At 33.7% G+C, this 15669-nt stretch overlaps 1 pseudogene; it reads right to left on the bottom strand.

The window, feature by feature from the left end:
- The window catches only part of LOC140163065 (twitchin-like), a 213033-nt pseudogene that overhangs the window by 162903 nt on the left and 34461 nt on the right, over positions 1 to 15669 (bottom strand).

Below are 15669 nucleotides of genomic sequence, written 5' to 3'. Positions count from 1 at the left end.
CGCAAACACGTACCGGTACATTAAGCGCTGTCTTTTATTATGAAGCCATTTGCGGATGCTATTTCTGTGCATATTTCTCTGATATCTAATAATGTCAGTTATTACTTTGCCCGTTCAATGCTTATATACGGTACATTTTAATATACTGAGGCATTATTTATTGTAAATTTTTAAAATTGGTTTACTCTAAATTTTCGCCTGTAATTTTTTTACATTGGTTTACTCTAAATTTTCGGCGATATAGTTAAATATTGTAGTTGCTATACGTCTATGTTATAATTTGCTTTAAGCATGGCCTTGTTATGCACCATAATTAATTTGAACCATACACATTTATTACAGTTATTCCGTTAATTCACAAGCCAATGTGATCATTTTATATTCAGGCACGTGGTATCAGTGCAATGCTAATAATTAATTTGAAACATACACACTTATTCCTTTAATTCACAAGCTACTGTGATAATTTTATATTCAGGCACGTGGTACCAGTGCAATGCTAATATTGCTTTAATAATTTTTTCATTAGACATGCGCTGTAGATGTGTAATGACCCTGTATTTTACAATATCCGTAATATTAACATATAATTATTTTGTATTTCCACTGACACCAACTCAAGGGGAACAAATGTATATTGACTGGAAAAATACAAATGTGTGTCTAAACACAAATATATATATGTGCCAAAGAATGTTTAAAAAGCAATGTTTTAAATGATTGTAATAGAAAAAAATATAAACAGTCAATGCATTATGTGGGCCAATAAATTTTTGAGCAAATGTATTTGGTGACAGTTTTACCAAAAAAGTGTGTTGGTTAACAAATCGTCCTATATACTTAAGTAAGACTTCAATTAATATGCCTATATCAATATTCAATATTAAATGTAGTGACCATTGCAAGTTACTTCATTAAAGTGATGTATAAATTTCTTACGAAAATTATTTTTGAAGAACATAAGAAAATATTATCCGTCTACAATATGGTATATATTATATTCATTTGTGTATATCCGTCTGACGTAGGACATATCCATTTTATCATAACAATAATCCGTCTAAAGCATAAAATAATAATGTCACATATCTAATAGTTTTACCGTCCGTTTAAGACATAGAGAGCATGTATAATTACTCTCTAAATGTAAAAGAGTGAAAACCTCACTCCCCAAAAGAGTGATTCACTTATAAGACCACTGAAAAAGAGTCAAATGTAATTTTTAACTTTAAAACCACTCTAAATAGACTGAAAACCACTCTAAAAGAGTGAATTTTAACTCTTTAAATGTGTTAAATGAATGACAACTTTAAAAACGTGTTGTCCTTCATTTAATTCCATGAACGAGTTGAATTTCTACTCTTTCAAGGATTTGAACGAAGGACAACCCGTTTTTGAGTGGAAAACACTCTAAAATGAAAGAAAGTACATTATATTTAGGCAATATATTCACTCTTTTGAGAGTATACAGACTACTTTTTCAATCCTTTTAGAGTGAAAATTTTCCACTCAAAAAGCGGTTGTCCGCCATTTCACTCTCTTACTCTTTTTTTCCACTTCAACAAAATAGCACATTTATTTTAAAGGCTCTTTGAATATGGACTCGTGCTTCGCCATTTAAAATGTGTATATGCCCCTGATGTGTGTGTTTGCACTAAAATTGTAAATATTATGTAAATGTAAATATTAATGTATTATATTGAATATAGTTGAGATCTCAGAAATAGTGCAATGTATTAGTTAATAGTGCAGCTTATGAATTAATTATCTCTAGTGGACAAAGAAAAATGATCAAATCGTTTTGTTGTTATGCCAAAGAATTTAATTACACTATAATGTTTTCTTAAGTTAAGTTACGCGTATTTCACCGTATACGGTTATATATTGCAATTATGTCTGTTAAACACCCAACAAACCATGATACAGTCATTGACAATACACAATTATAATGAAATAAGTTTCTGAAATGATTGGTTTCACTTTGTAATATTCCTTCGTGTGTATCTTCATATCCATATCAGTGCTTAATATGAGTGCCAAAAATCGCGCAGGTATGATATTATTAGAAACTCTCTTAGCATGTTGAAAGAATACAAAGCCAAACTATAAGTTTATTTTAGTTATAACATAAAAACTGTCATATTGATGGTCGTCATTTTGGAACACCAGATTTTGCTTTGTATTTTGAATAAATTGTGTTCAAGTCTATGGCTATTCCATTTAAAATACACACTACCCCTGTGGAAGATTTAGGAAATATCTTCTACAGGGGGAGTATGTTTTTCAAATGTAATTGGTCAGGGTTAACATGGATAATCATTTTGAAAACCATACTCCCCCTGTATTATGGCTTTACCTATATCTTCCACAACTGGAGTTAGTATTTCAAATGGAAGTTATACCCATATTGTCTATTCTATATACTCCTTCTGTGGAAGATATTCCCAAAATCTTCCACAGGGGTATTGTGGATTTTAAATGTAATTACCCGTTATATAATTGTGTCATTTTATCAGGTGTAATTAGTAAACACTCTTTACGGTTTCAATTGGCCTATTCCAGAAAATAGATGCCACCCCTATATAGCGGAGTTCGGATTTCAGGACTTCTTTATCAGTCGTGATCGTTGGAAATCCATATTTTTACATATTTCCTATTTGAGAGATCATTTTGGACATTTATTTGAGTTTTCATCATTTAATTGCATTTCCAATCCTTTTCCTGAAACATTGGCAACTGGAATTCCAGTCGTTTTCAGAAAGCAAATTTGGAAATCCAGACATTTCTTTTATTGAAAAGTTACTCCTCTCTAATAAAGGGTGTGCACTTATTTTCTGGACAAACCCATTGCACCGGTAAAGAATCATTTTTTATTAAGTTGATTGGCTTTATGGTAATTTAATCAATAAAATTTGGTACTTACGAGCAAAATTTAGCTTGATTGTATTGGTAGCCGAGCCTAGCTTATTCTTAGCAATGATCTTGTACTCGCCACCGTCATCTTCACTGACGTCAGTTATCTCAAGTGCCAGAAAGAAGAACTCGCCATCTCTTCGTTGCTTGATTTTAAGCCGGCCGCCATCTTTCAGTACCTTATCTCCAATGTACCACTTGATTTCCGGTTCCGGGTCAGCACAGAGTTCGGTTTCGATGTTAAGCTTACCGCCGTCATCTGATTGCTTCATTTTGGGCTTCATGGTGAAATTCGGTGCAATTCCATCCACACCACTGATGTTGATATAGAAGAAAACACAAGATATAGAAAATTAATGCTATAGGAAAAACTTGCAAAATCGGCCAAATTAATAATTGGTGTCTGTCTAACGACATACGATCAACTCATCAGTATATGCATTAGATTTGAAAACCACAAACCCTTAAAATGAAAAAGACCTGGAAGATTTTGGAGCTCAAAGCAAAATTTCCTAAATGGGGTTCAAATTGTGTGAAATCCAATTTTCCATAGATTGCTGATGGGTTTAACATGAATTGTGCACACATGTCCACCTTGAGTGACCATATCAACTAGCCCAATGTATAAATGTATGTAAATAAGTTTAATATCCAAGTCGAAAGTTAGATTATCAAAACTGTTAAATGCCAATAAATTGTATTCTGGAACGTATTTTAATACGTTAAACTTAAAAGTTTTACGTATTTCTGAACAAAATATAAAACACCCTGATTTGTATATAATGCTTACCACTTCATTTGTGCTTTATTGGTTATGACTAGTAAAATCACTGATAACAATTAATAAAACACGTGTTCATTTTGTACTTTACACGTTAAAGTATAGGAGGCGTTGCTTAAGATTAACACTACGACGTGTTTAAGGGATCTGGAATGAGCGTTTTGAGCGTTTCGACAGTATTTTTTAGGGGACATGAGAGTACCTCAGACGTATCGAATTGCATTCTGAATACGAAGCATGTATATCTGATATCAAATAATTTTCATTTTTTGAAAATCACGATCATAAATGTTATGACAAATTATAAGAAAATTATATAAAAATTTGACCTTTCATATTGAAGATATGGATTTTTTTCCAAAAAGCCCTAATTTTTTGGTTTTTGGGAAAAAAATTTATATCTTCAATACGAAAGGTCAAATTTTCAATTGATCGTCGGCTTTTCATCCCACCTACATACACTTTAAGTATAAATCATCAGATTTATAAAGTTTACTTCGAGTACTGTTAAATATCAAAAATATCAATTTTTAATGATTTGCCATAAAATGTGTATTACATTGCGAATTTCAAAAAAAAAAATCAAACTTATTTGATATCAGAAGGACATTCTTCGTATTTAGAATGCAATTCGATATGTCTGATGTGCTATAATGTCCCACAATAAATACTGTCCAAACGTTCATACCCCTTCCCGTAAGGGTATTTTGATGACAGTTATTTACACTCAAACATGTTCATATCAAAAATATAAATATGTTGGTGTGTTGATGTGTGAGTTACGTCTTATGCCGATAATTTTATATAGTGATGGCCCATGAATATTCAATGATTTCATCAACACGGCATATTATTATAGTTCTTAAAATGTATCTTACCCAGTTTTGGTTTCCTCTTCCTCATCTGCATCTAGTAAAACAAAACAAAACAATTAAAAATGTTACAGAGTCGATGCCACAAGAGCAGAAAACAAAGCAAAGCTAATACTTGAATATGAGGGTATAGGCCCCATGTTTTTAAAACGTTATAAACAGGTTTTTGATTTCAACGTTTCAATAACATTTGAATGTCGGGTTATATAAAAATCACGAACACGTTTTTATAGCGTTTAACAACAACAACATTTTAAAAATATTGTCAAAATGTTGTTGTAAAATATTTTTTGGCAAACATTTTGTTGCAAAATATTTTGTTAACACTTGAATAACATATGTTTGGGTAGACATGGTAGAATGATTTGCAGCAAGTTTTCAAAAATGTTATTAAAACGTTTATACCTTTTACATAAATAACACGACATTTAAACTTTTTATGTAAAACGTTTTGTGTTTGGTGGGTTACCTAGTATTTAAAGCAATATTATAACATTTTCAAACAAAATAGATTAGCATTTCTTTGCCATAAAATGTTAGCTTTTACTGTAAAATATATCCCTTTTATTTTTGAGCCGAACAACTACGGCAAAGCAAAGAAAATTGGAATTTACTACCAGCGCACATGTCGCCAATACGTACCACTCCTTCGGTCATGTTGTGGTACGACCCTTTGTTGTGTATATCACCGTCGCGCACGCGTTATTTCTTTCTGCAACCATAATGGGCCGCAATGCGATAACACATAGTACATACATGTAATTAATAGGCCTATGAGGCTAGATATAACACGAGTTTATTACCATTATTATTTCCTCTTACTTAATAAAATAAAAAGAAATCGATAGAATTAAAATTCTATAACGGTTTACCTGGGGTTCGAACCCACAACCTTTGTATCCATAGTCTAATGCCTACACGACTGTGCTATGATTCGTTGTGCCAGAAAGGTGTTTGTTTATGATACTTATTGATTACGGAATAAACTGCATACACACAATATACTATTACTAGTATAATAAATACGAATATAATCCTAACCCTAACCCTAATCCCTAACCCTAACCCTCACCCTAACCCTATCCCTAACTAACCCTAACCCTAACCCTAACCCCTAACCCTAAACCCTAACCCTAACCCTAACCCTAACCCTAGCCCTAACCCCTAACCCCTAACCCTAACCATAAGACCCTAACCCTAAGACCCTAACCCTGACAATAATGAACCTTGCCTCGGACTATGCGGTTATAGTGATATATTGCGGCCCATTATGGTTGCAGAAAGAAATTACGCGTCGCGCACGCCGCGTACATACTATGTGTTATGAACATCGTGTATGCGTTCGACTAACAATTCCATCGTAATAATAAAGGGCTGAATCAGCGTTTTATTCAAAATCTCTGATTTTGACAAAACTACAGCACCTAGAGTCTTGATTTTTGCAGGCTATATTGGTTTAATAAAGTACAATTTAATCGTGTAAAAAAATGAATTTAAAAAAATCAGTGAGGGCGTCCTCCTCAGCAAATGTTATAATATGGCTTTAACTGAAAACGAACAAGTCTGACCAAAGCGAAATCATTATAATAATTATCAATTGAAGATTATGAAGTAGAGATTTGTTTATCTCTTCCTCAATATAACTAAACCTCATTCCTCTTTTACGCATATTCATTGTAAATCGTGTCTTTGTAATACTGTATTTCTGTTTGAAACAAGTCTTAACAGCATGATAAAACAGAATAGCAATAGAGAAGCAACAAGAAGGCATGTTTTTCTAGGTTGTAAGAGCAACCTGCAGAACTAGCATACATGCTGGACAACCTGCAATCTTCTTTTGAACATTATAGTATAACTATGCAGGTCTGTGTTTGAATGATCATAACAAAGTGCTTATTATTACATTTTATTGTTTTTTATATTGTTAAGATAATACCAAGTTGCAAGACAACGAGCTATAGACCTATTCTAGTTTAAATGCATACACCCCAATATGGAAGACACAACCTTAATCTCCAAAATACGGAAATGATTTAGATTTTAATTGGAGCCACTCATTCAGGTAACTCCATTTGAAATTTATACTCCTTGTGTGGGAGATTAAGGTCATGTCTTTCATAGGGGGTGTTTGGAGTTCAACTGGAAGAGCCCCATTGTTTATTATAACTGTCACCAAATAATGAACCAAAATGACACTAGTACCTGACGATTTAGTTCAGATATTCGCACACCACCGTGGCAATATTGCATGTATATATAGGTCAGCAAAGTATGATGTTACTTTTCAATGTTTTCTTACAGTGTTTATACAATAATCGCAAAACATAATTGCCGATACCATGCTGCAAAAAGAGTGTTTAAACTCTGTGGGGCCTAGGACTAGTGATAAAATATGTTTAGGAAGTTGATGGCTTTTTGTTTAGGAAATAAACACACGATGTCACCCGAATTTGACGTTCGGGTTTCGGTTTCAAACACGTTTACAAATCAATTTAAAAACGTGTTTCATATCTAAACACAGTTTTTTTTTCCAGTTATTATGATAAAGATATCCGTGTCACCAATATATGAACCAAAATGACAACAAGACCTAACGATTAACGTTGGTTCGACACCAAAGATATATCGTCAGCAATTTAAAGTATTATTGTATTATATTTAATGTTCTGCAAGGTTATCCTGCCATGCCATATTGTAAAAGTGTAATATTCTATCAAGTTTGTCGCTTCATCAGCTGTAATGTGTGTATTTAACAGAATTAAAGATGTAGCTTTTCTATTGAAACTTGTGTGCGAAATTTCAATTTATTTATTCTTATATGGAAAAAACTATTGTTTTTCTTTAGGTGGTGCTGAAATATTTACCTTTGAGTATGCTATAATGCAATAGCTATAAAAAGATTTTGGGTTACTATCTCCCTACTTATAATGACGTTTTGTTTGTTTGTTATTGGGCCTATACATACACTCGGTTCGATGGAAAATTCATGGTCCAGAACTATGTAAAATGCACAAGCCTGCATGGTTAGCTATATCCTAAAAAACCTGCTGGCCATAACGTTAAAAGGAAGAAGAAATAGAAAGAAATTGAAAGAAACAAAGAAGGAGCGACCACTTTAACAATTTTGCTTTTAGCCTTTTGGAGTCGAGGAAAAAGAAACTGAAAACTCTTATCCCGTGCCTCCCCCCCCCCCGCAAACACAATACATTTTCGACATTATTAGCAAAAGCTTTTGCAAATTATTCTAACATAATGTTATTTAAGTGTTGACAAAATAATTTGCAAAAAAAGTGTGTTTTATACAACCAAAATCTAGCCCGTTTAAATCGTTTTAAACGTTTTGTGCTTGCTGGCGCGATGTGTTTCCTATTGTTTCACCTCTGCGATTTTCACGCACCACTCATCTGCTCATGCAAGATAATTCTAACTTCTTCTGGATGTGCGTTGCCGGGGTGCGTTGTCAACTGAACTAATATTGACGTCATATTGTAGATCATTCCACTGAGGAGACTGAAAGTTAGCATATTAGTAACTACTAAAACATGTGCATATATAAACCTATATACCCATATGCATGTGACAGAAGTAGGGCCTATGACACATTCTATTTATATTTTTCTAACATGCCTATTGGACCCGTCAAAGCACGTTGCATCTTGGCCAGGCATCTGGGACTCGTATTATTTCGCCATGTTTTAAAATGTCATTATCGATTCGATTCATTCACTCTGCTGACTGACGCGACCGTAACAACTGATATACTTGTATGAGAGCCAAAAAAATTAAATGTTGACCAAAGTCTGGTCATGAAAGTACTTGACATACACACATGTTTTGTAAATTGACCGTTGCATGGCATAAGCTTTATTGAAATTGGTGAGCTGGCATAAGCCTAATACGCAATCCCGGTACGCAATGGACTTGCAAATGTTTTGCTATGACCCAGCAAACACAAAACGTTTTCGACATGATTCGCAAAAGGTTATAAAAGGTTGTCAGAAAACATTTAAATGTCGGGTTATATAAAGGGTATATTAAGAGTATAAAACGTTTTCATAACCTTAAAAAACATTTTTGATAATCTACTGCTCAGCAAACAAAAATGTTTTACAGAAAACGTTTCAATGTCGGGTTATATAAAGGGTATAAAAACGTTTTAATAACATTCCAAAAACATTCTTGAAAACTTGATACAAAACATTCTAAACAGAATGTTATTTTGAGGTTGAAAAATATTTTGCGAAAAATGTTTGCCCAAAATATTTTCAATAACGTTTTAAAAACGTTTTCATGACCTTTATATAACCCGACATTTTAATGTTATTAAAACGTTTTTACCTAAACCAAAAGCCAAAATATAACTTCTTTAAAATGTTTTTAAAACGTTTTTGTGTTTGCTGGGGAGATACAGTATTAATCGTCACATTTCCTACACATTGTTAAATGGTGTTTACTAAATTGCTCGTTACATGACACATTTTACCAGCTGTAGTAGGCCTACAATAAAGGAAGGTGTTTGTAGAGTTATCTTCATTAACTCCGTACTGTTAGAGGGTATTTATATTTTGCTTGTTTTCATTGGTTGTAGGCCTACGTATAGGCCTACACACACTTGGGTCGATGGAAAATGCATGGTCCAGACTTATGCAAAATGCACACGCCAGGTTAGCTATACGGTAATGCCTATATTGCCCAAATAAAGAAATTGAAAGAAGTAAGAAGACCAACGACCAATATAACAATATTGTTGCTCTTAGCCCCTTTTTGGGTCAAGGATTAACCTCCCCCAAGCAAACACAAAACATTTTCGACATTATTCGCAAAAGGTTAGAAAAGGTTGCCGGAAAAAGTTTAAATGTCGGGTTATATAAAGGGTATAATACTTTTCATAACATTCAAAAACAATTTTTGAAAACTTACTGCAAAATATTCTAACATAATGTTATTTAAGTGTTGACAAAATAATTTGGAATTTTAGAAATGTTGCTACAGTTTGTTTTATACAAAACGAACAAAATACAAAATGTAATCCGTCATTTGATGTTATTAAAGCGTTGAGTTTACCAAAACCAACCCCCAAAATATAACCCGCGCTTGCTGGCGTGATGTGTTTAATTTAGTTTCACATCTGCGATTTTTCACGCACCACTCCTGAAAGATAATTCTAACTTGCTCTTTAGGATGTCAAATGAAATAATATTGACGTCATAATTCGGATCATTCCACTATGGCGACTGCCAGTAACCACTAAAAAATGTGCATGTAGACCTATATACACATTTGCATGTGACAGAAGTAGGGCCTATGACATATTATATTTACATATTCCTGTTGGACCCGTCAAAGCACGTTGAATCTTGGCCGTGCATCTGGGACTCATATTATGTCACCATGTTTTTAAAATGTCATTATCGATTCGGTTCATTCACTCCGCTGACTGACGCGACAGTAACAACTGACATACTTCCACGGTATGAGATCCGAAAAGTTTAAATGTTGACCGAAGTACCTGACATACAAACATGTTTTGTAAATTGCCCGTTGCATGACATAAGCTTTGAAATTGGTGAACTGCCAATAAGCCCATGACATCATGCAATGTGTTACAATCCAGCCATAGGCCTACACATCGAATGAATATCTCTCTTCACGCGGGTGTCGACTGCAGACGACAAGTTTCAATTTTTTTTTTTAATTCAAAAATTTCACAAATGTAAATTTTCATGACCATATTTGGAATCAGCATGAAAAATGCATTAAAATGAGTACAAACAAGCCTAGTATTGATTCAGTAGTTCTTAAGATAGCTCTTGATATTTTGAGAAAATATTTCAAAAATTTTCGCATTGAAGCGCATGGATAGCACGTAGAGCAGTAGGTCGCATTTCCCATACATTAATGTAGTTTACTAAAGTGCTCGTTCCATCACACATTTAATATTTTAACAGCTGTGGTCCGCTTAAGGAAGGTGTTCAAACAGTTATAAATTGTTCCATTTAATAAGCCTACAGCTGTTTTCTACTATTAGGTTTTATCACATTGATATTAAATGTCACATTTAAATAGTTTAAATCTGGTAACGTATGTTGAAGTCACTATAGTGAAGAGTGTTGCTTGATGAAAAATTAAATTCAGTAGGCCCACCACAGCAATAGTGAGAGGGTGTTTAGTTAGAAACTCGCATGTTGTTATTTTAGTTCATTGACATGTGTAAGCCAGGTTCTTCTATTTATTTACATTTCCACTGCAACTGTTTTTCAGCGTGACTTCCCAATTACAATTTGTTCTTCAGGACACTACATTGTCACATGAACGTCATAATAATTTTGACGTCATCATAATTTAAGGTTTAGGTGGATTCGGGTTATTCCACTGAGGAATAGGCATACTGCTACAGTAACGACTGAAAATGTGTAAGTATATGCTTACTCCGCTGACTGACGCGACATTATTATATTACGTCCATATGAGATAAAAAAAACCCACAACAACAACAACAACAACAACAACAACAGCAAGAAATTGTACCTTACCCGTTGCATAAAATTGGTAAACTGGCATAGGCTGAGTAGGCCTATGCCATGAAATAGAATAGAATATAGAATATATTGACTGCTAGGGGGGGATGTTTAAAACTATAGGCCTAAGGTGATACATTTTCCCCAAAAATATTTTCTAATGATGGACGGCGTTTCCTCCCAGTTACATAATAAGTAGCCCCAACATATCATTAGATTTATAGGCTAAAGTTTACTTCGAGGACTGTTAAATATCGAACACATAATCATTTGCCATAAAATTTGTGTTACAACGCGAATTCCCAATATGCCCATAAGTTCTACTAGTGTGAAAGGGGTGTAGGCCTATAGTTAGAAACTCGCATGTTGTTATTTTATGTCATTGAAATGTGTAGGCCTATTTGTTATTTATTTCCTTTTTCATTGCAAATATTGCTCAGTGTAAGGCCCCAATTGCGACTTGTTCCTCATAATGTACAATGAACATTGTCATAATCTGTTAGTGACGTCATAACATAGGCCTAAGTTTAAAATGGATTCGTTTCATTTCAATGTGCAGAATGCTCTATAGTATGGCTGCAAAATGCTTACGAAGGCCTACGCCTCACCATGTATGCATAATCATTTGCATTTGTATTGATAAATTAGGGCCTAGGCCTATTATGTTATAGTATAATTGCTTCCATCAAATCACACTGCATTCACGTAGGCCTATCAACGTCGTCGTGTTTTTAAAGGTCATTATCGATTCGGTTCATTCACTCCGCTGACTGACGCGACGCGGCAACAACTAACATACGTTCTGTATGAGATCCTTAAAGTAAAATGTTGACGCCAGTACTTGCAAGTTTTGTAAATTAGCCGTTGCATGACATAAGCTTTAATGAAATTGGTAAACTGGCATAGGCCTAGAATGCAATGAAATAAAGTCTGCACAAAAAGTAACTCAGCTGTTATAAATACGCCTATAGATTCAGAACTAATAATTGTTTACACAATATTTCAACATAGCGAGAAGGATGATTTATTTACACGCATTTTGATACCCCATTCGTCTAATGTCGTTCAATATTAACAACACAGTACTGCTTTTACAGAAAAATACCCGAATTTAAAAGTTGTAGTTTACAGCGATCAATGGTTATAATACCAGCACTGTAAACACGTAAAGCCCGCCATTATCTTCGCGCTTACTTCAAATCAATACAAATAACTGCAACTTTTAAATTGGGGTATTTTTCTTTCAACACACTGCTGTATTGTCAATATTGAACAAAATTGGACAAATGGGGTATCAAAATGCGCGTAAATAAATCACCCTTCTTTTATGTTGAAATATTGTGAAAACAATTATTAGTTCTGAATCTATAGGCGTATTTATAACAGCTGAGTTACTTTTTGTGCAGACTTTAGTTGCAATGTGTTTCCTACTATTAGGTACCGGTAATCGCTATAGATATACATGTAATGTACGTTGCTTGATCAGTTCATAGTTTCACCTTTTAATAACAAGCCAATAGCGAAGAGCGTTGCCTGATGAAAAACTATATCTTCAGCAGGCCCACCAGTTCTACTAGAGCGAAAGGGGTGCTGAGTTAGAAACTCGCGTGTTATTTTATTTCATTGATATGTTTATTTTTTATTTATTTACTTTTTCACTGCAACTATTGTACAATGCAACGACTCAATCAATGCGACGTTTTTTTTCAGGAGGTATACATTGTCATGAACAGTGTCTAAGATGTGTGAGCAAATTAATGTGTAAGTAGGCCTTTTTGATCATTTATACAAAGTAGGGCTTACGAATAGGAAATTTTATATAATTATGTATTGCTACCTTTAAGGGGGTACTACACCCCTGACCAATTTTGTGCCTATTTTTGCATTTTTCTCAAAATTTTAGTGCATTGGTGACAAGTAAGATATGTATATTATAGGGGCAAGGACTACAACTACTGCACTGAAAATTCAGCAACTCAAGGCAAGTAGTTATTTGATCAAATATTGGTTTTCCCTCATTTTTGACTGTAACTCCACAACTGTTGTCTGTGCTGAAATAAAATTTTCAGTGCAGTAGTTGTAGTCCTTGCCCCTGGTATAATATACATATCTTACTTGTCACCAATTGCGCTATAATTTGTGAGAAAAATGCAAAAATAGGCACAAAATTGGGCAGGGGTGTAGTACCCCCTTAAATCACACTACATCTGGGATTCACGTGATACATAAATGACGTGATAATTGAAAATGTCATTATCGATTCGGTTCATTCCCTCCGCTGACTGACGCGACGGTAGCAACTGACATACTTTCAGGTACGAGATCCTAAAGTTTAAATGTTGACCGCAGTACTCATGGTACTTGACACGTTTTTGTAAATTGCCCGTTGTATGACATACGCTTTCTTGAAAACCATGAACTGGCATAGGCCTCTACTCTTAGAAAAAAAAGGTGCAACTTAGAACCTTTTTTTTTGTCCCGTATAAGCCTACAGCAGCAATGTTCAAGTTCTATAAAGAACCTTGAACAGTTTTGAAAATTTTAAATTAAAACAAATTAAATAGGCCTATGAACTGGTGGTCAATTTGCGTGATTAAAACAAATATATCGAGGGCTTAAAGCCAAAACCACCTATTACCATTTGTGTTCTGAATTACATGTTACTTATTTCGGTAACAAATGGACGGTTAATTCTGCCCTCCATAAGAAAATTTAAGGGACTTTGGGGTATATGCATGGTCACTTGCGTTCAACTAATTGTTGAAGTGACCATGCATATACCCCAAAGTCACTTGCATTTATTATGGAGGGCATAATTACCCGTCCATTTGTTGCCAAAATGAGTAACATGTAATTGAGAAAACAAATGGACATATGCGGTTTTGGCTTTAAGCCCTCGATATATTTTGTTTCACGCAAATTGACCACCAGTTCTTGAATAATTTATTTAACAAAACAATAATAAAATCACACCTCATAATTTAAATTCATTCCATGAGTAAAAACGAATTGACATGTTGAAAGAATTGAACATGTTGTCATTGAACATCGTAATAGCTTATATTTCAAGAAACGAAGCAACCAATTTTCACAATATCGAAAGCTGTCTTATGCAAAGTTACTATCTTAATGCAAAGTTATACTATTAATTCTTATTGTATCTGGTTTATATATGCCCACATTGGTTATTTATACTTTTTATATTATTTATTTGTGTTGTGCCTTTCCTAAATTACTATTGTTTTCTGTTATTTTTAAAAAGTATATATTTAGGATTAATTCCGATCAGGATATGGTAGCTTACTGTTACATTCTTCATTGGAATGACAATCTGCTGCCATGTCAAATGATGAATTAACCAAACAAGGGATCGCAGACTTTCAGGCCTCTTCTTGGCCTTTCCTGTGATTCCTCTCACACTTTGTATTATAATTTTTGTATGTATTCTATTTTTGTTATTTGATGAGTAAAATTAAATGAATGAATAAATGAATGAATTAATGTCCTGTTTATACATTTAAATAAATTAAAAAGTCTTGTTTAGCTCCGGGAGTAAATTAATAAATGAAAGACAACCTGTATATTATGCTGGAAATGTTCATGTTCAGTGTTTTTATTTGTTGTTTTTATTTATTTATTTATTTATTTATTTATTTATTTATTTATTTATTTATTTATTTATTTGCTTATTTATTTATTCATTTTTTTCTTGTTTTGTTGTTGTTTTGTTTTGTTTGTTTTTTGCGGTGCAACTGTTTGTAACAAAACACTTACCTCCGAATTTCAATGCAATGGTGGCGCTAGTGTTACCGAATTTATTGTCAGCCACGATCTTGTAGCTGCCTGCATCATCAGCATTAACATCTTCAATGTCTAGTGTCACCTATAATAAAAACCAAAATTAAATTAATTAACACACATAAAAAGTATTAATATAAAAATAAGCATGAACATTTGTGCCAGGAATATGTTTAGGTGTTGGTTATTCAAGTATTCATTCTGAGGTAAGGTAAATTAATGATTCAAGTTTAAAACTTTTGAACCAAACACAAGAAATTATTCCTACCTCGGAATTTTCGGACGACTCGCCATCTTTTTTCAGCGAGAGTTAGATTGTAATAGGTATCACCAGGTCATGACCTCTTTGAACTTAGACTTCACCACAGTCTCGTAGACTCCTGCAAGTTTGTTCCTGTCCTGCCCGACTTGGATCAAGGCTATAATAATAAAGGTCACTACTTGGTGATACACATTACAGTCTCACTCGTGATGATGAGACAAGGAGAGCCTTCTGAAAATTCCCAGGTAGGAATAATTTCTCATGCTTGGATCAAAAATTTTAAACCTTAACATTAAATATACCAACGCAGATGAACTTCCATTAGCGAAGTGAAGTAAATTATTATGCCAATGGGGTTAGTATTTTGCACACTTCTGATCCACGTAAATGGCATCAAATTTGGGCAATTCCATTTAAAATCCACACTACTATGGAGAGTATGTTTTTTTAAATGTAATTGGTTAGAGTTAATCATTTTGAAACCCATACTCCCCCTGCAGTATAGCTTTACCTATATCTTCCACA

This window comes from Amphiura filiformis, chromosome 10, assembly GCF_039555335.1.
Source record: "Amphiura filiformis chromosome 10, Afil_fr2py, whole genome shotgun sequence".
NCBI classification, from domain to species: domain Eukaryota; kingdom Metazoa; phylum Echinodermata; class Ophiuroidea; order Amphilepidida; family Amphiuridae; genus Amphiura; species Amphiura filiformis.
Note: the sequence above shows the minus strand (reverse complement) of the source record. Positions and strands in the feature narration are given on the sequence as shown.